The sequence below is a fragment of the Anastrepha obliqua genome, chromosome 2 (assembly GCF_027943255.1).
Source record: "Anastrepha obliqua isolate idAnaObli1 chromosome 2, idAnaObli1_1.0, whole genome shotgun sequence".
NCBI classification, from domain to species: domain Eukaryota; kingdom Metazoa; phylum Arthropoda; class Insecta; order Diptera; family Tephritidae; genus Anastrepha; species Anastrepha obliqua.
The window spans coordinates 65,811,789-65,835,418 of record NC_072893.1 but is presented as its reverse complement, the minus strand read 5'-3'; the positions used below and the strand labels follow the sequence as shown (position 1 = coordinate 65,835,418).

At 35.2% G+C, this 23,630-nt stretch overlaps 1 long non-coding RNA gene across 1 annotated transcript; it reads left to right on the top strand.

Moving 5' to 3' along the window:
- Positions 1-1,931: 1,931 nt before the first annotated feature.
- LOC129237267 (uncharacterized) lies at positions 1,932-2,696 on the top strand. Its single transcript, XR_008581750.1, has 3 exons — positions 1,932-2,004; positions 2,069-2,225; positions 2,607-2,696. It is a non-coding gene; the product is annotated as an uncharacterized LOC129237267 (long non-coding RNA).
- The last annotated feature ends 20,934 nt before the right edge of the window (positions 2,697-23,630 follow it).

Here is a 23,630-nt window from a genome sequence, read left to right as displayed (position 1 = left end):
TTCATCTTAGTATAACTATATCCATTGATTAAATGGCCGCCTGGCTATCCGAGAAGATATTTATCGTAGTTTTTTCTACGGCATGTGCGTTAAGGGGGGACTCTACTGTAAAACTTAAAAAAAATCGATTTTTTACTTTTTGTTGAAACATACTCAGAAACAACTCCAGAATGTTCCATGAAAATCTTAAAAAGAAATCTTGAATAGTTTTCAAGTTATAAAAGTTTTAGCAAAGCAGGTATAAACTGAGCGCTCGAGAGGTTTACGGTCATATGCGTGTTTTTCTCGAAACCACGTTTTCAAAATTGCCCACATCACAGCTCCGTGAAAAATTAACATATCAAGCTCAAACTTTGATAGTATATTTTTAACAATATTTACTAGTTTTTAAAGCTATGGTGGGGAAAAATTTATTATTTATAACCCCTTTTTTAATAACAAAATGACAACAAAAAAATGTCGATTTTTTAAAAAACTTCAAAAATTTTACAAAAAAATTTTTTTTTTGCAAGTAATAGGCTTAACAACTAAAAATAATGATATATAATAAAAAAAATTTGGGTTTTTTGATTTCAGATTTTTTTTAAATGCGCGACAGTGTGGGCAGATTTCAAAAGGCGTTTCGGGGGAGCGGCTGTACAGCTGCCATTTTGAAATGAAAATAAATTTAAAAATTTTTTTTGTACACTCAAGACCTGTGTTTATGTAACCCTAAACTTTTTTTTACTAATTAAATTAATACAAGTATGAAAACAAAATCCATGAAAATTTGATTTTTACAGTAGAATCCCCCCTTAAGGTACACAGTTACTTCTTTTATGACTAAGACTTCTGGCAGTTAGACACTATTGCGAAGCAGTTAATACAACCGTAATTTCAATCACCGTTCTGTCTCAATACCCTGCTACCTTCTTCTCTCTGTCCTGTTATTTCCACTCTCCTTTCCTCGGTAACGGAATCACCGGTCCGATTTTAAATTCAAGTGGGTTCTCTTCGAGCAACCATTTAACCGAACCATATTTAAAGATATTACAATGAAATTTTTCAGCTTTTTACACTCAGAAAAAATTCCCTCCCTAAAATAAAGAAAACCATTCTTTATTTTGAACTCTTCCAAATTCATTAAATTTTATCGCTTTTGAGTATTTTTTCTTTTAAATGACTATAAATGTGTTTGAAATATAAACCCGTAGTCCTCATTTTGATGTTACATTCTTCTTTGTTATTTTTTACTTTACTTACAATTATCTTATCGAATGCTCATTGCTTTTACGACCATACGTAGTTGATTGTTTTTTTTCTTCGTGATTATATATTTTGTCGTACAATGGATGAATTAATAGAAATTTTAATTGAGTTGGAAGGCGAACCGTTTTTGAACGTGTTTTTGGTAAGTTTATGGATATTTTGTTTTGTTCATTTTAGTTATTGCTAATCATTTCAATTATAGAAAGCGGTCTAACTAAGTAATCATTGAAGCTCCTAAAGCCAAGCCATTTGGATACATTGATCGACACATCGCAGTTTGGACCAAGGGTAATTTTTGAGCATAATCTGCTTAATTGGCAAGCGCAACAGGTATTTTGTTATTTTGTGCATATACACACATACAGATATGCATGCAAAAATTCATAATCTTCGTTTTACTTCACTAGGGAATAAAAACACAAGCCATTCACACTGAGGCATGCGCTTTATTGGCAAATGAATATCGTGGCGAGGTAAATGTTTTTTTTATTACTTTTACTTTAGTTATTTATTTATTTTAAATATACATTTCTGTACTTCATATAAGGAATCTTTTGAAGCAATACTCAGTAAGTCGGCGGGTGGATACAAATCCTGAAATACTATGCGCAAAAAAAGTGTCTCACTCCAAAGTATAGGAAACTTCTAGCTGCAACAGTTGCAAATTATTTGATTTCTGCTGAAGTACATCCAAACCCTAAAACATTTGAAGCTTTCGCCAATAAAATTGTGGATTTATTTACGAGTGAATCTAAAGTCTGATTACAACCTAAAATTTTTATTAAAAAAAAGTTTTCTAACCTCGATTTCATTTACACAGGATATATATTACATTCATAAGAAAGGAAAAAAGCCAGGTGGATCTCTGTATGCTAAGTACCACAGTGTATTATTGAAACTTAGACGGGATGGTCTTATTTCCAAAAGAGATGTAGAACCAACAACAAAAGGAACGGAGATTAATTCTTGCATAACAGGTATATATATATAGGTACATATATCGTCGTTGCGAAAGCAATACCGCGTATATCCAATATACAAAACTACATAAGTGGTGAAGGAAGAGAAAACTGATTTTTTACAAAAGTATAGCTCAATTTTTTCACTGAACTTATAATTTATTAATATTATGACAGAGATCAATATACAAATAGTAATTCTGCAAAAGAGTGTACGTGAAACTTCAGTTTCTTTGGTCAATTCGTTTTGGTTTTATGCAGTTTTGCAATCGCAACGACGATATGGCTTTCTTAATTCATGAGTATATTTTGGTTTAATTTTAATTTTAAATGAGAGATTATTAAATATTATAACCTGCATTTAATGTAACCTTCATTTAATAAAAAAATTACATTTAGATTGCATTCAAGAAAAATCATGGTTAAAGTATAACGTTGAACCATTCGATGAAGTTCAACTAAAATGGGAAGCGACTTTTGCTGTGCGACGACAAATGCTATAAAAAGATGCCAATTTAAATACAATTTTAGAAGAATGGCCTCAGTATAAGCAGAGTTTTGGACATTTAATGGTATAATTCGTGAGTTTTATTTACATAAAAAATAATTTATTGTTCTTCATTCCTATTTTAGATATAACTGGATTTTAAGAAGCTGTACCCCGAAAAGCAAAATTTGTTATTTGATAAATGGGAAAGCTTCTGCCAAGCGATTCCACCTTTGCTAGAAATTTAAATTAAAGATTCAAACAGCTTAACTACTTGGAGGCAGTTTAAAGAAGGAAGCATCAATGCTGGTATTTAATATGTCTTAAGCCCTCATTTTTTTTAACAATCTAATTTCAGATGCAAAAGACTTAGTCATTTTTTATCTTCTACACTCTGTCTTAATTCCAACTGGCCGAACATATAGAACATGCAAACAGACAAAAAGAAAACACTTCATCAAGTACACTATTGCAGATTCAAGAAATAGTTTCTTACTGTGGGCACCGACAAGTAGTGAACTTCAGTCAAAATTGAAATTAATGGTAGATGCAAATTATATGGATAAAAGTACGATTCAGCCAATTATATGTTCCATTGGATTGGATTATTTTTATTGCAAGGAATATTATGTGTATTTCGCCGATATATTTTATAAGTTCGATAACCTAATCAAGTGTATTGATGTGTGTTTTAAAACATTCCATGTACTTAACCTTGAGTATCCGCTCGAATGTAGGTCCATTTGGCTTTTTGTCCAGCAGTATTTCTATAACATTTCCTTGAAATCTCGCGAGAAAAATTGGTCTATTTGTGCAATTTTAAATGATTTGAAAAAACAAAATAAGACTTAAAATAAGAAATAATTGGAATGGATGTACACGTGCAATGTTCTCAATGCTTACAAATGCAAAAATAAAAAACTAAAACCAAATTTTTTGCATTTTTATTCAATATTTAAAACATTTCATAATCTGAAAATTCAGGTAGATTTTTTAAAATTGAGAAAAAAACTATTTTTCTTTTAGTAAATTTTTACTGGAAACAAAAAAACAGTTTCCCTAATTCCAGCAAATTTTACTCTGAAATGAGTAATATTTTTATTTTCTTTTAGCAAAATATTATCTATTTCAAACATAAAATTTATTACAAATATAAAAACAAATTCCTTAAATCGGGAAAGTTTTTCTCGAAAGCATTTTTTCTTCATTTTGAGAAAATATCAGATACTGATATTCATAGGCGCCAAATCATTCCCATATTTCCTCATTTCAATAGTCGTTTTAACTTGAACCGAAGAAGTTTTTTTTTGAATGTATCAGCCAAAAAATACAATTTGAATGTTGTGTGAAAAAAACGTTATTCGGTTCAAGCTTTAATTTGCTATTGGGGGTTCTACTTGGGGTTCTCAGAACGTCAGAAGTAGGTTGTAAAAATTTTTAAAACCTGAAAATGTTTGAAAACGCAATTTTCGAGGGTTTCAATCTACATTTGGTTTTTTCAATTGTGGTCTGATGGAAAATATGTATAGCCCAGATTCAGATTCATCACTCCCAATCCGGTGAAAATAACTTCTTGTTTTTAAGGGCAAAATATTGATTTTTGGAAGTTTTCTAAAGACGGCCCAACACATAACGGGTTTTTCTTGATCTTATCACCGTACTTGTTCTATGACCAAAAAATAGTCTTTACCCTCTTGCGTACTCGTGATCGTTAGTGATCTACTTAAACATTTGAAACAGTCTACCAGCTCAATCAACAAAGCAATCGAGCTGCTGAAAATGGCTTTTGAATTTATTTTTACACGATGACACCAATTCTTCTGATATAACAACAAAAAAACCGGTGGAATTATTATTGTTGACCGCCGTAACCGAATGAATTGGTGCGTGACTACCATTCGGAATTTAGAGAGAATGTAGTTTTTTTTAGTAGCGGTGACCCCTCCCGAGGCAATGGAAAACCTACGACTATATTTCTGCCATGAAAAAGCTCCTCATAAAAAATATCTGCCGTTCGGAGTCGGCTTAAAACTGTAGGTTCCTCCATTTATGGAACAACATCAAGACTCAGATCACAAATAGGAGGAGGAGCTCGGCCAAATTATTATCGTCGGAGCTCTGCCTAGCTACTGTTCATTTTTAACGGCTGAAAAACTGTATTGCTAGAAACAGCATTATTTGTCTGCAAAGTCCAATGAAACTTTGTTATATGCATTGATAGAAACTTGACTTAACAGCTCCAACATGTCATATACTAGCACAAGTATAATTTTGAAAGCACGAGACATTCTTTATCAATACAATCGATGAAAATTATGTGGGTGGACATGTTAGAATCCCGGGAGAAAGGTCTGCAGATCAGGTGGCAAAGACAGGTGGTAAAGTGTCATTACATTTTTTTAGTTATTTCAACGATCAAGTTGTTAAGAAGTAAGCAAAATCGAATATATTATACTTCAAATGTTTCATGGCAATTAGATAAATTATCAACATTATTACAAGAACTCTAACTCTTGGAACAACAAACAGTCATATTCGTGTGTCGCAAAATCAAGATTTTTGTTCGCTTTAGAACTGCCCATACGTTAACCACCCATTTCTCTCCTCTACCATAAGGGGGTCAATTTATGGTTCTATCGACTTTACAACTTCACACCTTTTAGATCCATGAACCGGATAAAGGCAAATCAGAACCATCATGTTCCAAAACCACAAACTTTCGGATTTTCTTCGCAAGACAAATGACAGATGACAGATAAGATTTGGAGTTCTATTCTAGACAGTAAAATAATTATCTAATAAATAGTTATTTTCTATGTTTTCCTTTTTAATTTATAGCCTTATTACTTTTTATCTCTATTGCCTTAAAAATTGGCATACATATGTACATACATATATCCTATAACAGCCACTAATATCATACAGATATACAAATAACTACTGTAATGTATAGCCAAAGGCCACAGTTTCCACAGCTATTAAGTACACAGCTATTAAGTACAACAATTATTTATAATTATTTTACTTCTAAATACATATTGTAAAATACTAGCCAGCGCTTCGTGATTGCCATAAATTTGGTATAAAATATATTAAGATCGATTTTATTTAATCTCCTTTTTAATTGCTCTTCACAAATGTGTAAAAGATGATTCCAAAAATAGCTTTTTTAGTTTTTATCATATCTTCAAATGTTGAAAGGTTTTCAGAGTAACTATAATAAATGGTTAAATGTTCATTTATTTTTGGACAAAGCATAGCGCATAATAGTTCAATGTGGGGATAATTTTTTTGAAAGTATACGCATGCATATGTGTGCGTTAATTTTTTCGTTTTGTTTTTTTTTTGGACGTTTACAACTTTCGACAGATCCAGCTGTCACTGTGTTATGCTTTTGCCACTTACATACATTCAGTGTAAGCTGACGAAGCGGTATTTGATTGAGTTATGTGTGTGGCTACCATTCGGTTGGATATGAAACATGAATTGATGGAAAAATATGTCTAATCACCGTCGGTTCGCCATGTGGTAAACCTATGAATGCCATTATATATATATATATATATATATATAGGACTATGAATAAGTTCGTGCGGTTTTACAACAGATGGCGTAACTTGATTATTATTCCATCGATCCACATTTCCAAACATTCATTGGAGAGCTACTGTCGTAAGGCACAAACGTCAGTATAAGTTTTTTATTTGAAGCGTAAACAACAATATTTTTACCACACTTGAAAATGTCGAATTTCGTGCCAAATAATGTGTTTTTGCAGGGAATTCTTCTTCATTATTTTAATATGAAGAAAAAAGCAGCCGAAAGTCATCGTATCTTGGTGGAAGTTTATGGTGAGCATGCTCTAGCTGAGCGAACGTGCCAGAAGTGGTTTGCACGCTTTAAAAGTGGTGATTTTGGCTTGGAAGACGAAGAACGCGAGGGTGCGCCGCCAAAGTTCATGGATACCGAATTGGAGGAATTGCTCGATCAAGATCCGGCTCAGACGCAAGAAGAGGTTGCAAAAACTTTGGGAGTTGATCAATCAACCATTTCCAAACGTTTAAAAGCCATGGGAATGATCCGAAAGGTAGGCCATTGGGTGCCGTATGAATTGAAGCCAAGAGACGTTGAACGCCGTTTTATGGCATGCGAACAACTGCTTCAACGGCACAAAAGAAAGGGTTTTTTGCATCGAATTGTGACTGGCGATGAAAAGTGGGTCCATTACGACAATCCAAAACGTCGGGCAACGTATGGATACCCTGGCCATGCTTCAACATCGACGTCGGCGCAGAATATTCATGGCCTGAAGGTTATGCTGTGTATCTGGTGGGACCAGCTGGGTGTTGTGTATTATGAGCTACTGAAACCGAATGAAACGATTACGGGGGATGTCTACCGACGACAATTGATGCGTTTGAGCCGAGCACTGCGAGAAAAACGGCCGCAATACGCCGATAGACACGACAAAGTTATTTTGCAACATGACAATGCTCGGCCACATGTTGCACAAGTGGTCAAAACATACTTAGAAACGCTCAAATGGGATGTCCTACCCCACCCGCCGTATAGTCCAGACCTTGCGCCATCCGATTACTATCTCTTCCGATCGATGCAACATGGCCTGGCTGACCAGCACTTCCGTAATTACGATGAAGTCAAAAAATGGATCGATTCGTGGATTGCGGCAAAACCGACCGAATTTTTCACAAAGGGAATCCGTGAATTGCCAGAAAGATGGGAAAAAGTAGTAGCAAGCGATGGACAATACTTTGAATATTAAATTTGTAACCATTTTACGTCAATAAAGTTTCAAATTTCGAAAAAAACCCGCACGAACTTATTCATAGTCCTATATACCTATATAATTGGCGCGTACACCCTTTTTATTTCAAAAATATATTCTAAGACAAATCCATTATTTTTTAAATTAGTAAAAAAGTGGCAATGCCATTCAAAAATACTTTACAATTAAAATGCTTGTAATCATAATTTACATAATTGTTGTTAATACTTAATTCAGCTGCACTTTTATTTACCATTTGCGCCTTAAGAATTAGGTGGAAGCTTCATAAGCAAATAATTAAAATTAAAGTTTTATTCATTATTTTGAACATATTTTGTTTGATTTCCATATCCTAACCTGTAATTAAATTTGGCTATTAATTTAAATTAGATGGCATCGTCTGGTCAAAAAAATTATTGGATTGGAACTATCTTTTATTAATATTACTATATAGTTTTATACTTCTATATTTTTATATTTATGTTTTATCTTACAATTGCGGTTTTCTAATCAATTTTTAAACTTTTCAAAAAAAAAAGTAGTAGCAACACCAATTAAAAAAAATATTCAAACTTGTTTCAACACCTTTGATTTAATACCTACGTAACTAGCCTCTAAGTAAATTTAGCTATTAATTTAAATCGGAGTTAGGCGGCAGCACCATAAATAAATAATTTTGATAAAAGTTTTGTGCATTCTTTTGAACACAATTGCTTTGGTACCCGTATCCTCACGTAAAATGAAATTCTGTTATTCATTTAAATTAGATGGCAACTACTTCAATACAAATTATTGGGTCAAAGCTATCTTGACTTAAAATCACTATGTACTTTTCTACATTTTATTTTTTTGCAATTATCAATCTTAATTTCCCAAAAAAATAAGTGGCAATACCACCTAAAATTTTTATTATTAAAATTTATTCAAACACTTTAATTTAAATTAATAGATACTTAACTCACCTATAACTAAATTTTGCTGTTAATTTAAATCAGAGTTAAGTGGCAACGCCAGAGGTAATTAATTTGGATTAAAGTTTTATTCTTTCTTTTGAACACAATTTCTTTAGTACCCGTATTCCCAAGTAAAATGAAATTCATTTAAATTGGATGGCAACTCGTTTCATAAAAATTATTGGGTTAAAACATATCTTCACTTAAAATCACTATGTATTTTTTTACATTTTATTTTTTGCAATTATCAATCTCAATTTCCCCAAAAAATAAGTGGCAACACCACTTAAAAGTTTTATTATTCAAGCACTTTAATTTAAATTAATAGATACTTAACTCACCCATAATTAAATTTTCCAGATAATTTAAATCAGAGTTAGGTGGCAACGCCACAAGTAAATAATTTCGATTAAAGCTTTGTTCACTCTTATGAAAACATTTTATTTGGTAGCCATATCTCAACCTCTATTTAAATTTCTCTATTAATTTACATTAGATGGCAACGCCAAAAAAAAAAGTGTTTTATTGAGGCTATGTTTGCTTAACATTACTATACATTTATTGCATTTTTATAAAATTTTTTTTTATTATTTTATTTATTTAATATTAATTTCTTAATTTCCCAAGGACTAGGTGGCAACACCAATTATAATTTTTTTTATTAAAACTTATTTAAGCACCTTTCATTTAATACCTATGCCTCATTATTTAAGTAAAATTTGTGATAAGTTTCTATATTCGCAATGAAATTCAGGTGGTAACGCTATCAAATAATTGTTTTTGGAATAAATTTCTTGTTTCATATTTGCCTCGGTACCCATACTATTCTAAAATTTATTTTCAACTTCTTTATTATTTGGATTTAAAATTGTTTCACCGTTAAAAAAAAGAAGCAAAATCCTCCACTTGACAATTATTAGCGCTACCAACCATTAATACCAACCAGATAATGCCTGTCAAATGCTTCAAAGCGCTTACGGAAAATTCTTAAAGGACAAATATCATCAACTTCTGAAGTATGCGAACACAATATCACTGTCGGGTATACGCTCCCACTCACACACGCACACACACACATCGTAGACAGGATTTCATACGGGACTGCAAACAAGCAATAACACCTAATGCTCCTTGAAATTGTTTATAGGGCAGCTTCATCTTGTCAATTTCTGCATGTGTGCACAGCGGTGCATGCGAAATAGATATGTGTATGTGTGAATGCCTTATATTGATGCTATAGGCATGATGTGCATACACGCATACACATATGTATGTGTAGCAAGCAGACAGTAGCAGAATTCAGTGCCCGAAATCTTGCCAAAGTAATTTCATGTATGTATGAGCATAGTCGAGTATAGTCGCACATATACGGCTGCAATTCTTTATAATAATATTCTAGTTGAAATAGTTTTTGTTCTGTCGCCATGCCATTCATTCCAAATGGAATACCTGCCATTTTATGCCATTTTTCGCATTACTTTGCTTTGCATACGTTTTTCGCCAAGAAGGGACGTGCGTTGCATTGGGTCCCTAAAGCAGACATTTATTTTGTGTGTATATGTGCGTAAGTATACCTGCGTGTGTATTTTACTTGTTACTCGCATTCTATTATATTTGTGCGCTAACACTGAATGTCATATTTGCAGATACTGGTGTTGTAATCCGTAATATTTATCCAGCATTTCCGAAAAATGACAACAGCTTGCGATTGATACTCCATATTACTGGAACTGACAATTTTCCTGGTGACACGTGCATTACAAATATTTCGGCTTATTTGAGCTGAAGGCTACAGAAAATAAATATCTCATACTTAGAAATAGGTCATACTATGTGGGTTTTAGAATAAAAGAAAATGGTTTTGGCAATGCTAGGAGGTTCGTTCGAAAGACGTACTAACAACTCATCAGATATTACTAACGCTACCCTAGACTTTAGAATAGAGTTTAAAGTTAAATTCCGCACGCCAGAGGAATATGGTTTGAATTCAGTAGCCAAAGAGAATACAAAAGATCCAAAAGAAGGTCGTCGAAACTTCCAAGTTTTTTCGTCTGGCGAGTTGAAAAAGTATTTTTCAAGCAGAAGTTCTCGGGATAAGAGAAGCTTGCAGGATAATTAAAAACCATCCTCATCAACTATCGAAAGTAGATAAGTGCTTTTTCAAATAGTCAAGCACCTACAACCAATTAAAAAATCGTCACAAACTTAAAGCTTTAGAGCGCATGACAGACATAGTTGTGTAGTCCTACCAACCTTTTGCTCTTCGCTATAAATTTAGTGCTTATTTGTACCCAAAATGCGAAATTTTCCAATTTCTTGATTTCGTTCCAAATTTTCCCTGAGCTTTCAACTTCCTTCTAGACAGTTCTCTTCCAAGATATTTTTGGACGACCAACCTTGCGAGCAGCTTGTGGAGTCCAATCGAGTGCTTGACGACAGATTCCATTTGCGTCCTTGCGAAGCGTATGCCCAATCCACCACTACTTCCGCAATTTTATCATGTCAGCTACCGGCTGGGTTTTGCACCTCTCGTATAGATCATCGTTACTTATGACTTTCGGCCACCAGATCTTCAATATCCTGCATAAGCATCTGTTCGCAAAGCTTTGAATTTTGTTTTCGATTCAATTATTTGTGAGTCAGCTTTCCGATCCATAAAAGAGTACTGATAGTACATGCATTTGTTTTTAAGATCCGTAGTTTTGTATGTATGCTGAGGATGCTCGAAGACCAGATAGCTCGGAGCTATGCATAAGCTTTGCTTATTGTGGCGATAACATATAGTTTCGCAGTGCCTTTAGCGGAAATGTAGGTAATGGTGTCAACGTTCTCAATTTGATCACTATTTAAGAGGAACGGGAGGCTGCTAGTGGATCGAATTTTCATGGCTTTCGCTTTCTCAGACAGATCGTCAATTTTGTTCTGCATGTCGATGTGTTTGACGCACAGAAGGCATATATCATCAGCGTTGGCAAGGTCTTCGAGATGTTCATAGAAGTTCCAATAAATAACTCTTCTTTCCCCCTCAATAAAGCCTTTTAGTATATCATCAATAACAATTAAAAATAAAAAAAGAGGGTAGCCTTTCCGTAAGCCAACACTGGTGGGAATGCTTTCCGACATATTACCATTGTGCAAAATCCTCCATTTAAAGTTGTTGTAGTGCGCATGTACGAGAAATATTAGTTTCGTCGGGATCCTTCCACCGTGTAACATGTCCCATGTACTACTACGAGATATGAAATCAAAAGCTGTACTGTAGTCTACAAAGGTTAGTTGGAGAGTTGTCTGGCACTCTTGCACTTGCTCCACTTGCTGAGACGTACGGTGTTAATTTGATCTACAAAAGATCGCTTGCTTCTAAAACCTGCTTGCTGTTTTCCCAGGGGGCTGTCTGTAGTGGGGTTAATGCGATTTAACAGCACGCTGGACAGGATCTTAGACGCTACTGATAACAGCATAATTCCTTTGTAGTTTTTGCAGAGCGATTCATTCAAAGTTAGTGTTTACGGATGGCCGAATTACGCCGCAGTTACGGACATCATTTGAAAGGCATTATTTTTCAAAAATAAATGGCATGAATGGCTCTACACAAAAATAATAGAAATAAATTTGAATTTTCGTTGTTTTATTTCAATTTAAAATCCGATACCTCCAAATTGATCACCCTATATAACTTACTATGTTGTTAAAAAAAAGGCTGTTAGTTAAAGGTGAGCAAGAGTAAGAACTTTTAAATTACGCTTTGAGTTCCAGAAGATCAGAGACTATCCGAAATGGAGCTATGTATTCCATTGCTGTCCTTTACGGTTTGACTTGAGTCAGTGAGCGGAGAATTGAGATTTCTTTCATCTTAATAGTTTTTCAGTGAAATAATTAGATATTAATAATAAAGAAGCTCTAAGCCACGTAAATGTTGTTATAAGAGAGCATCAGTCTGTTGATTGGGGTTATGCAATGAAATGCACAACAAAGTTAACCTTTTTCCAAAGATTTTTAGTCGTCTAGGATCTAGACTATTGGGTACTTGCACAAGAAATAGAGGCAAAGGAAGAGCAAACCTTCGATCGGGATGCTCAGCTATTTGGATGCGTTGTTGGAGAACTCAAGCGAGAGCTAAGTCAAACTGGAGACAAATGTTGCAGCAAGCCAAGACCCGGGCCGAGTTGTTGAACTAACAACGATGATGAGGAGAGGTCTACCATATATCCATCTCCTTAGACATTCAAAGGCAGAGGTCTCAATTGCTGGAATCTCCGTCTGAATATGCTTGAGTAAGTTCTAATCGACAGGGTTGAGGGGGCCCGGTGGTCTAAGGCTCGAAAATTTAAGGTATTTTGAGGAATTTTTTTTTACGCTAAAAAATTAAAAGCGGAGAATTGAAAATACTGGAAATATCCTCCCAAAAATTTGACAGTATATTTTTAAAAGTCTACACTTTTAAAATATCAAAAAAAATCCGATTTTTTGAAATTTCTAGACCACCGGTTCCCCTTAACGAGAGTTTTGAATGCTCTTGAAACCCTGAGTCTGGTTATTCTACCCAAGTACTCCTACCTGCAGCTTTGATCCAGCGACATGCCATCAAATTCTTACCAAATCAAGTTTGTAGTTTTTTTTTTTTAACTATGAAGCTTTCAAGGGTTTTGTGAGAAAAATCTTACAATCTTCCCTTTTAGTTGTTTAATTTATATTACCTCTTTTGACTTACTACAGCTACTTACTCCATCCACACTTTTCGATCTAAATAAGCCGATTCACCAGAAAACATAATTCAAATAAAAATAAACGAGAAACTTCTATTTAGTATCGGAAGCAGATTGCGTTACATTTGTACACGCTGGATAATTGATTTTGAAATGTGTACGAAACTGTCAAGAGTAAAACATAAAAACAAAAGAAAAACACAATTTTAGGGTATTCCTGCACAACCTGTAACATGTTGCATGAACAGGAGCAACACATTTGAATGATTCATTTCCAATGAAGCCGAATTACCTAAACTGCTTTAGGTGCTTGTGAACAAAAACACGAGGCACACAAATATGTTCATAGGTATGTATGTACCAGCTAAAAAGTCAACAACAAATTGTTCGGAAATGGGTTAGGGAAATAAGAAGCCTTGTGGCAACCAAATGAATTTCTATAGAAAACAGACTAATAAGCATTTAGACATACAAACATACCCATATATATGAGTCACTATGGGAGGGCATACTGGGTATATATATGTATATATATTAGGGCGTGTCGATTTAAAAATCGCTCATTGCTCTGTGAAAATCATATTCTAGGGATCAAAATAAGAAACGTTGCCGAAGGAACTATACCTCTAAAACGAATTCTGATGTCCCGCAATTTAAAAATATCACCATTTTTGGCCTTTACATGAAAAAATCAGCTAAATGGCTATGTTTTTTCTTTACTTTTATTTATTTATAATAATATTTATTATTTATTTATAATATCTATTTTTTTCTCTTAAGAAATTTATTTAGTCGGAACATATGTGAATGAAAAAATTAATTTAAGTGAGTTATAGAAAAGGAACTAAAAAGTTCGACCCAAATTGGGGGACATCAGAATCCGTTTTAGAGGTATGGTTCCTTCGGCAAAGTTTCTTATTTTGATTCTTAGAATATGATTTTCACAGAGCAATGGGCGATTTTTTTGCCTCCCCACAAATCGACCCGGCCTAATATATATATATACATTTACAAACAGTACATGGATCGAAATGAATGAATGAAAGCACAGGTTGTGGGTTACAGAAACAAAAAATAAATTACAAAAATTGATTTGTTGTGAACAATGAGAATGGCATTGAACGTTGCAGGACTGCAAAAGTTGTAGTAATAAATGCATGTGTGTACTTGTGTATGTGTGTGTATATATGTGGGTGTGTGTGTGTGTGTGTGTGTGTGTGAATAAGTACACGAATTCCGACTAGCAAAGAGGCGACGAGGTATTGAGCTGGTGTGTGGCATTCCGACAAATGCATTGCTTCGCTAGACAAACTCAGCACAGGATTAAAACTCGGACAGATGCAGTCAATAAATTTAAATATTTGTCGGTTCGATGTACTTGTGCGATAACGAAACACAGGACTTACTTGGGCACTACTACCAAATGTTTGCAATTTATTTACTCGATATACAGATACATACAGTTGCAGATATAAAAATTCGCATGGCGAAAAATTTCAAATCTTACATCTTTGCTTTTTTATATAAAAATATTTTGATATATTTTTTAATTTTAGTTAAATTTTAGTTAGCTAATAGATTTTTTTAAAAAAGACAGATAAACAAACGATGGTTTGAAAAATGCTCGATAAATAAAGAGTATTTCAAAAGACGTGCTTAGATGCTGTTTCAAGGGGTTAGGGATAGTCAGAATTTTCAAAACATTGGAGTTTTTTTGCATTTGCTTATGAGGGGAGCCTGGTTTATGAGGTCTAAAAATTGCATCTCTTTGTGATTTTTTTTAAGGAAAAAATTAATTTAGCACTGCAAAGTTTTTTCTATCTTTTAATGAACATTTAAAAAGTATAAAAAATGTTTGTACTGGTTAAAATAAGTTGAAAAAAATGTTTAACATAGAAATTAGTAGAGCGCTGCAACGCTGGAGTTTCCAACTGGCGTACAAGATACAGCTCATAATTATAATCTAAAGCAAAAAATTCAAATGGATTTCTAATTATCATGATTTTTTATTCTAGATGAACTAAGAAAACTGAGCGAAATTCCAAAATTTCAACTTTTTGGAGGTTTTAAAGAAAAAAATGCCATTCTATAAAAAAAAAATTCACTTCAACTTGGTATAAAAATCTTGAAAATTTTTTTTTTATCTATAATACTTTGATAGTTCAAATAGAAGAGAATTTAATACTGAAGGGAACAGGCTATGATTCATTTCAAAAGGTTCATTAGTTTTTTTTCATTCATGTACGCCAATTCAAAGAAATCATAAAAATGAGAAAAGAAGATAAAGTTTGTACTATAGCTGTCCGGTCACAGCGTAACGACCTAACGCTCGCCTACCTTTGGCATTGTATCTACGGAAATATTGAGAATTAGGCTCTGTAACTTTGTGCGAATATTCCGAAATATATTAGGAATCGCTTAAAATGAAAAAAAAAATTGATTTTTTCGACCTTATAAACCAGGCTCCCCCCTTAAAGTATATTATATTTATAATATTGTGTGAAAACTTCAAGTACATCCGACAAATACTTTTCGAGTTAATCAGGAATTAAAAAAGGGTCCTCGGCCGCTCCGGAGCGTTTGAGAGAAAGTAGCTGGCAGCAGCTGCAAGCAACCGACCGATAACACGCGATAAGATAGAATGCTACTTAGACAACAGCAAATCGATATTTTTGAAGCTGCTATGACGGCTGATTATATGGCCCAGAAATAGATGACACAGTGTAAGTAATTAAATAATTTGTATAACTCTACATAAATTGATAGCAAAACTTTAAATGCGTTTTTCTCAAAACTATGATTTTTGAACTGGCGATCACTGTAACTTAAAAACCGCTTGGTAGATCTCAATAAAATTTATACTGCTTGTGAAAAACATAAAAAACTCTTGCTTGATCGAAGGAGTTTTTTTTTGTTTAAAAAATTTCAATGTTTGTAAACAATTAATTGTCGGTTTTCTTTTTCGAAAATCTGAAAAATATTTCCTGAGGCCGCCATATAGTTAATTTAAAAAAAAAAGGCTTCGAGCAGGCACAAGATTATCTATAATTAAAACTAATTTCTCTTGTCCGATTGATTTTAGATGAATCTCCAAGGACTTGTGTTGATCGCCGCAAGGGACTTTGGGAGAAACGGGCTCCACACAAACAGCGATAACTTTTACAATTATTAAACTTTTTTTTTTGGAAGTTTGCTAAAGTCAAGTCGAAATGATGTATTAATGTAATGTTTTTATTTTTGCGAAATAAAGCAACTGGCTAGCAAAAAAATTTATTGAAAATCGTAATTTTTTCGGGCCTCTGACTACCACTACTTTTAAAACATGTAAAAATTTAGATTCTATCAGGCTGTTCTTGAGTAAAAGTAGTGAAGTTTTACTCAAAAACAGCGCTTAGCATTTGTTATGAGAAGAATTATATCATCTTGAGCACATCTACATCCACATTCGAATCATGAATACCCATTTGGTGGAAATGCCGAGATATTGAGGCTGAAGTTTGTTCAGCAACACTTTGCGCTACAGCAGCAATACTCGCAGCAGAACGTCTAGTTTCTGGCCTGCCAGCCCGTTTTCTATACTTGACAGAAAAAGGTTTTGAAACATTTTTACCAATCTTTGAATTGTCGACTCATTCAGACGATTAGGTTAGGTTAGGTTGACCTGGTTGGCTGAAAGCCATCACATAGGCCTATTGATCCTTAGTGGTACCAGATGGAGCTAGATCCTTACATATCTTTTTAGTAGACATTTTGTGATACGCCTGCGTTTTGTGAATCTAGGTAAACTTTGGAGCGCTATTCCCGAGAGGTTTTCTAACTTCTCATATTGTAAAGCTCCTAAGCATTTCATTCGGGTTCTAGCTAACGCAGGGCAAGAACATAGAAATTGTTATAGCGTTTCCCTTTCTTCCAGTTCATTACAAAATCTGCAGCTATCGTTGTTTGTAATTTGTATCTGGTATGCGTGCGCCGCTAGCAAATTGTGGCCTGTCAGCATACCTACGATAGTTCTGCTTTCTTTTCTAGACAGAGCTAGTATGAATCGACCGTATTTATCTACATTCGGTGTACACATGATTTTCGCGGTTTTGGAAGTGGCTAGACTATTCCACCTCCCGTCTATCCGTATTTTCATGTCCGCAGCGAGTCGGACAATTATTTCCACCAAAAAAATTATGAATTTTACTTTAATAGGTTATTCTTAAAGATTGGTCATTTTTATAATAAGTTTCAATAATTTTAACGATTACGCGATTTTGGCCGTGAGAGCGCCGACTGTTTGTTTGATGACAGGAGATACTTCGTTTTGTCCTCGTTCACCACTAGACCCATTCGCGTTGCTTCTCTATCTCACAACGCCAATTTTTTACTTATTTATTTATTAAAAGTATTTTGAAATTCAACATCCTTGAACTACTACAAAAATTAACCAATACTTAATTATGTTCATTGGCTTGAAAATGTGACTTTGGAAATCAATCAGATGCGGCACCATATATGAAAGCAGTAGCTATAATAATATCATTGACACTATTTATCACAATAACGCACGTAATGCGAAGAAAATTTTTCTAAAATCTTGGCATGCTTAAAATTATTTAAATGGCCTGCTTCTCATCTGATCCGATTTGTGGCGTGGGTTTTGATGTTGTTCCACAAATGGAGAGACCTACTCTATAGCTTTAAGCAGATGGTTTTTTGATGAAGATTTTTTTCATGGCAGAACAACATCCCGACGCACACCCCTAATAAAAGGAGAAGCTCAGTCTAACAAAAGTTTATGCGCGAATTATTTATTTATTTTTATTTCATGGCAGAAATACACTTGGAGCTTTGCCTTTGCCTGACAGGGGCGACTACTATTAGAGAAAATAGTTTGGTGTTTGATGCCAGGATAATCGAACTCGCACACTGCCGAATGGCAGTCACATTCCGCTGAAAATAATACCTATAACATATTTTTGATTACCATAGTCATTATCTCTACTGTACTACTCCATCAAATTTGTGAGATACGTATTATAAAAAGAATTTGTGATGGCATATCCAGCCAAGGAGGGCCTCTCATTCTATATTTTATTACAGCACAGCCAGTGCAATATTGCGGCAGTATACATTTACAAAAATATTAAGCTTTCACTTTATTTAACTTTTATTCTCCGCGAAATCAAACTAACTGTGCAAATTTACTCGCCAAACTGTGGCGTCGATTTACGAAAATTTAAACCCAAAAAGCAAAAAAAACCTCATTCAAAAAGAAATTTTGTACAAATGACGCGCGATCAGATTCCCCAGTTTGCATTTTCCATTTACATTTATCAGCACCATTTGCTTTCAGAATCTTATTATCATCATGTAGCAATCAGTGCAGTAACAATTGAGAGCTGTTGCAATTTCATTATTTTACAATGCGGGCGTCGTGGCGTATACGCAACACGCAATGAAGTAAACGAAAAAACTCTAAATAGCAAAATATTAAATTTGTATGTGTATGTTGGCTTAGTGGAGGGAAATGTACTTGCCACTTTACAATTACACCCCATTCCCATCTTGGGTACTGGATTATTATTTCCTTTCTTGTTAGTAATGCACTAATCGCTAAGATTTTGCGAAGCACTTCAGCGTCAAGCTGAAATTATGGAATAAACACAAAAACAGGATTGCTGTTGAACTGATTGTTCGCGCATGCAACCAATCTGCTGCTAAGAATATGAGTGTTTATGTCGGTCTGCCGTCTCACTATTTTACGTCTGCGGTTCTAACTGTTCTAGCTGCAACGTTTGCAGCTTCATTGGTCTACTCAGCTAAGCTATCTCTTAACGATCTTGCTATGTCAATATTTGCACTTTTGTGTTTTTCGCCGTTAATATTTATAGATATATTTATGTATATATTTATATTAGGGTGATTGAGTATATGAACAATTCTCTAGTAATACATTGGTATATTAGATGAAGTCGTTTCCGCAAAGGCCATTTTCTTTCCCCATAAAAATTACTAGCAAATACCCGGCATGCGCTGATCTGCCCTTAACTATTTTTTCAGTGAAAGAAGGTTCATATATAAGATTTTTTTCTTTGGCGATACAGCTAGCGCTAATTTATTCCGTAAATTCTGTTATAATAATGCAATGTTGAAAGAATATTTTTATATTTTTTCAGCCGAAAATATGGAAAATTGAGCGAGTGTCAGTGAATTTCCAGAGGCGCCTCCAAAAGAAGTTGTTTGTGGGGTTCATCATAACTCGCAACAGAATCATCAAAAATAAACAAAATAAAATGCATTTGTTATAGAAGTATTAGGCAAAGTATCTCTCAAAGAATTTTTTTTTCATTTCGATTTAACATTTTTTCCTAATACTTGTAAATCAAAAAACCAAATTGTTCTTTTAAGATTGATAATTATTAATATTTTTTATTTTTATTTTAATATTAAAAAGAAACAAGCTCCCTGATACCTGCGGAATCTTACGGAGAAGTACTGTGAAAATATCAAAGCTCTTCATTCAGTAGACTTTGAGTTATGTCGTACACGCACTTTAAAAATAACGAGTTTTACAAAAACTCTTAAAAGTCGACAAGTATAAAAATCATTTGTGGAATCACATGAAGACGCACAACACAAATAAAAGGAAGATCTCGGCCAAATACCTCACAGAAGTATACGCGCCTATTATTTATTTTTTTTTTTAATTAAAATTAAACCTAGAGCAACGGAGCTGAAATACCCCTGATTTTGCTGCGATCGGCTTAATTTTTCAAATTCTGGTAGAATACTAGGTGGCGTAGAACTAATCCCTTAGATTTATAGTTTTTGCAAATGGCGTCGTACGGCAGTCATACTTGACAGCAGCGATATACGAGGGGTGCCTTTTATATTTCGAGATTAGAGAACAAAAACAAATTTTAATCATCGAAAATCACTTTATTGTTTTTCAAAATATTCTCCATGAAGATCTATACACTTTTGCATGCGTTTGAACCAATTGTCGAAGCACTTTTGCCACTCTGAATGAGGTACCTCCAAAACATGCATTCTGAATGCCGCAACCGCTTCTTCAGGTGTCGAAAAACGTAGACCTCTGAGTTTGTTTTTTACGTACGGGAATAAAAAGAAGTCATTCGGTGCCAAGTCAGGACTATACGGCGAATGACCCGTTAATTCGATGTTTTGGATGCTCAAAAATGCAGTTGTTTGAGCCGATGTGTGAGAGCTCGCATTGTCCTGGTGAAGAGTGATCCGTCTTTGGCGATTGGTTTTCCTAATTTCTTGGAAGACAACTGGCAAACAAATGGTTGTGTACCACTCAGAATTTACTGTTCTGCGTTGTTCTAGTGGAACGGTTGCGACATGTCCAGTTTTTCCGAAAAAACAGGCGACCATTTGCTTAGAAGTGCTTCGTGCGCGAACAACTTTTGTTGGATTTGGCTCATCTTGAAACACCCATACAGTCGACTGCTGTTTACTTTCGGGCTTATACGCGTAAATCCATGATTCATCACCCGTCACGATGTCATAGGCGTGTTTCGAAGCCTCGCGATCGTATTTTTTGAGTATTTCTTTCGACCAATCGACACGAGCCTTTTTTTGAGCGATTGACAAATTGTGTGGAATCCAACGCGAACAAATTTTTTTGACAGTCAAATGTTTATGCAATATTGAATGTATGCTGGTCCCACTAACGCTTAAGATTGTCTCAATCTCACGATAGGTCACATGACGATCTTGCAATATCAGTTCGCGCACAGCATCAATGATTTTCGGAACTACAACTGATTTTGGACGACCTTCACGAAATTCGTCTTGGAGTGAACTACGACCACGATTGAATTCACCATACCATCGATAAACACTGGTCCTTGAAGGAGGTTCATCGCCAAAAAATGAATTAAGTTCATCCATGCAATATTGCTGAGTCGCTGAATCCACGTCGAAAGTTGTAAAAAATAATGGCACGAAAATGTTCACGATGTAATTCCATTTTTGGACCGAGATGAATCTTTTAAGTTACTGTAAACAACACAAATAGCGCTGGTATTTCAAAACGTTCTGAGTATGTAAAAGCCAAAAAATGTCAAAATTTGCGATACAGCTGTCAGTTGTCAGATTGCAACACCAGGATTGCCAAATCGCGAAATATAAAAGGCACCCCTCGTACAAAGAGACAAACCATAGAGGGCGTAAAGATTAAAATAAAGATATCCATCACTCAAAATTATTTGTTTAGTTTAGTGTAAAAGTGGACTAGATGATTAAATTTGCACCACCATACACTATTGAGTTGTAATATATCCATTTCCAAAACAATAAAAACAAAGTATGATATATACGAAAAGCTTGAGATTTGTTATTCAATCAGATACAGCAATCAGTGAAAATTTATATATCATCCTCGCCTTGCCTGTTTATACACGCCCTTACTGAAATTTGGAACATAGCGAACATACTATTACGAATTTGTCACGCTCTTACCCAAATAAAACGCCTCCCAATAATTCCTCTGAATACAATTACTGGATTGTCAAACAAAAGTCCAAACACAGCTTACTTGCCTTTTTGTAACACTTAATCACTCTATTTGCAAATAATTTAATAATTTTTCTCTATAAGAGTACACAATCGCTGGCATATGCCCATGATAATTTAATAAGGAATGGGTTTGGTGGCGAACGAGGACCAAACAAAGTACCTCCTGTCCTCAAACACGCAGTCGGCGCACTCGCGTATCGGCACCCACGTCACTGCAGACAGTTATGATTTCGAGGTTGTAAGAGACCTCGTTTATTTAGGAACCAGCATTAACACTTATAACAATGTCAGCCTGGAAATCCAACAGGGAATCTCTCTGCAGATGACTCTCATCATGCCCGTCCTAACGTATTACGCAAAAGCTTCGATGACAATATCCGATGAGGCGTTTCTTGGAGTATTTGAGAGAAAGATTCTGTTCAAGATTTTTGAACCTTTACACGTTGGTGACGGTGAGTATCGTAGGCGATGGAACAATTTGCTGTATGATCTTGAAAAAGGCAAAGCCGCATATGCGTCTTGGTGAATCACCAAATTTGCTTTTCCGACCACTTGGAAGGTGCAACTGCGATGGTAGCCCTGGCCAAAATAATGGTGAACATTGGAACACCAAGGCAAAAGGCAAGACAGGTATGGGCTGGAGCAGTGAGATTTATCCAATAATATGGCCTTACAGTATAGCGCGATGCATTCAAGATCGCCACACATGTAAGAAGCATTAACTCCACGTACCGCTTATGTGCTCTTAGGTTCTGCGCCACGTTCAGAACCGTCTCAGAAGATGCGACGCCCATTATAGCTGGTCATAGCTACGGTCTACAATGGGTCTACTATTGGCATAAGTAAAGTCATAAACCAGCGCTCCATAGTGCAGTAGCAAACACGATAGGACAGTCCGAATCCACCATCCAGTCGTGAATTCACCGCCACATCCCGAAATTTCAAGTTTGGCACACCCAAATCTTAAGCGGTCATGGCTGTTTTAAATCGTACCTTCATCGCTTTGCGCACGAAGAGACTCCATACTGCGAGTTGTGCACAACAGCAGTTGATGAACATGCGAAACATATTTTGCTCATGTGTGTCCGCTTCAGAACTCTAATTGCCAAACTGGAAGATAGCCTCGGCTGTAGGGTCATGCTCTATAACCTAGTCTCACCGATGTTGATGAGCCAGGATACATGGAACAAAGTACAGCACATGGCTACCGAAATAATCCAGCAACTGATAAATCGGATGCGCGAATGCCAAGTAAGTACATAGAAACTAACTTTTCTATGATATGGGCAGAGACATGGTGGTAGAAAGCGTACATATGTGTTAGGGGTCGTCTCGTCTAAAACGATTTAGAAAACGAAAACCAAACTAAAAAAAGTGCACAAATTCAGAACTTGGGTACGAAACGCCAAAGTTTTTTCTAATAACAGTCGCCCTCGGAAATAATGGCAAACACCCAAGTGCATAAAGATGCTCATAAAAAATATCTGCCGTTCAGAGTAGGCTTAAAACTGTAGGTCCCTCCATTTATGGAAGAACATCAAGGAGGAGCAAGGCTAAACACCCGAAACGGGTGTAACCGTTAATTTTTTTTTCTTTATTGGCGTTTCAGCGATGTTGGCCGAGTTTAACATAACTCGCCATTCGTTTCTTTCTCGCGCTAACCAGCACGAATTGGACACACCACGGGGAGTCAAGTCCTTCTCCACCTGGTCTTTTTAATGCAGAGGAGGCTTTCGTCTTCCTCTGCTACCACCAGATGGTACCGAATCGAATACTTTCAGAGACGAAGCATTTTTATCCAATGGGACGACATGACTCACCCAACAAAGTCTCTGGATCCTTATTCGCTGCGCTATGTCTATGTCGTCATAGACCTCATACAGCTCATTGTTCCTTCGCCGTCACCAACATGCACAGGCCTAAAAATCATCCTCAGAATCTTTCTCTCAAACACTCCAAGGG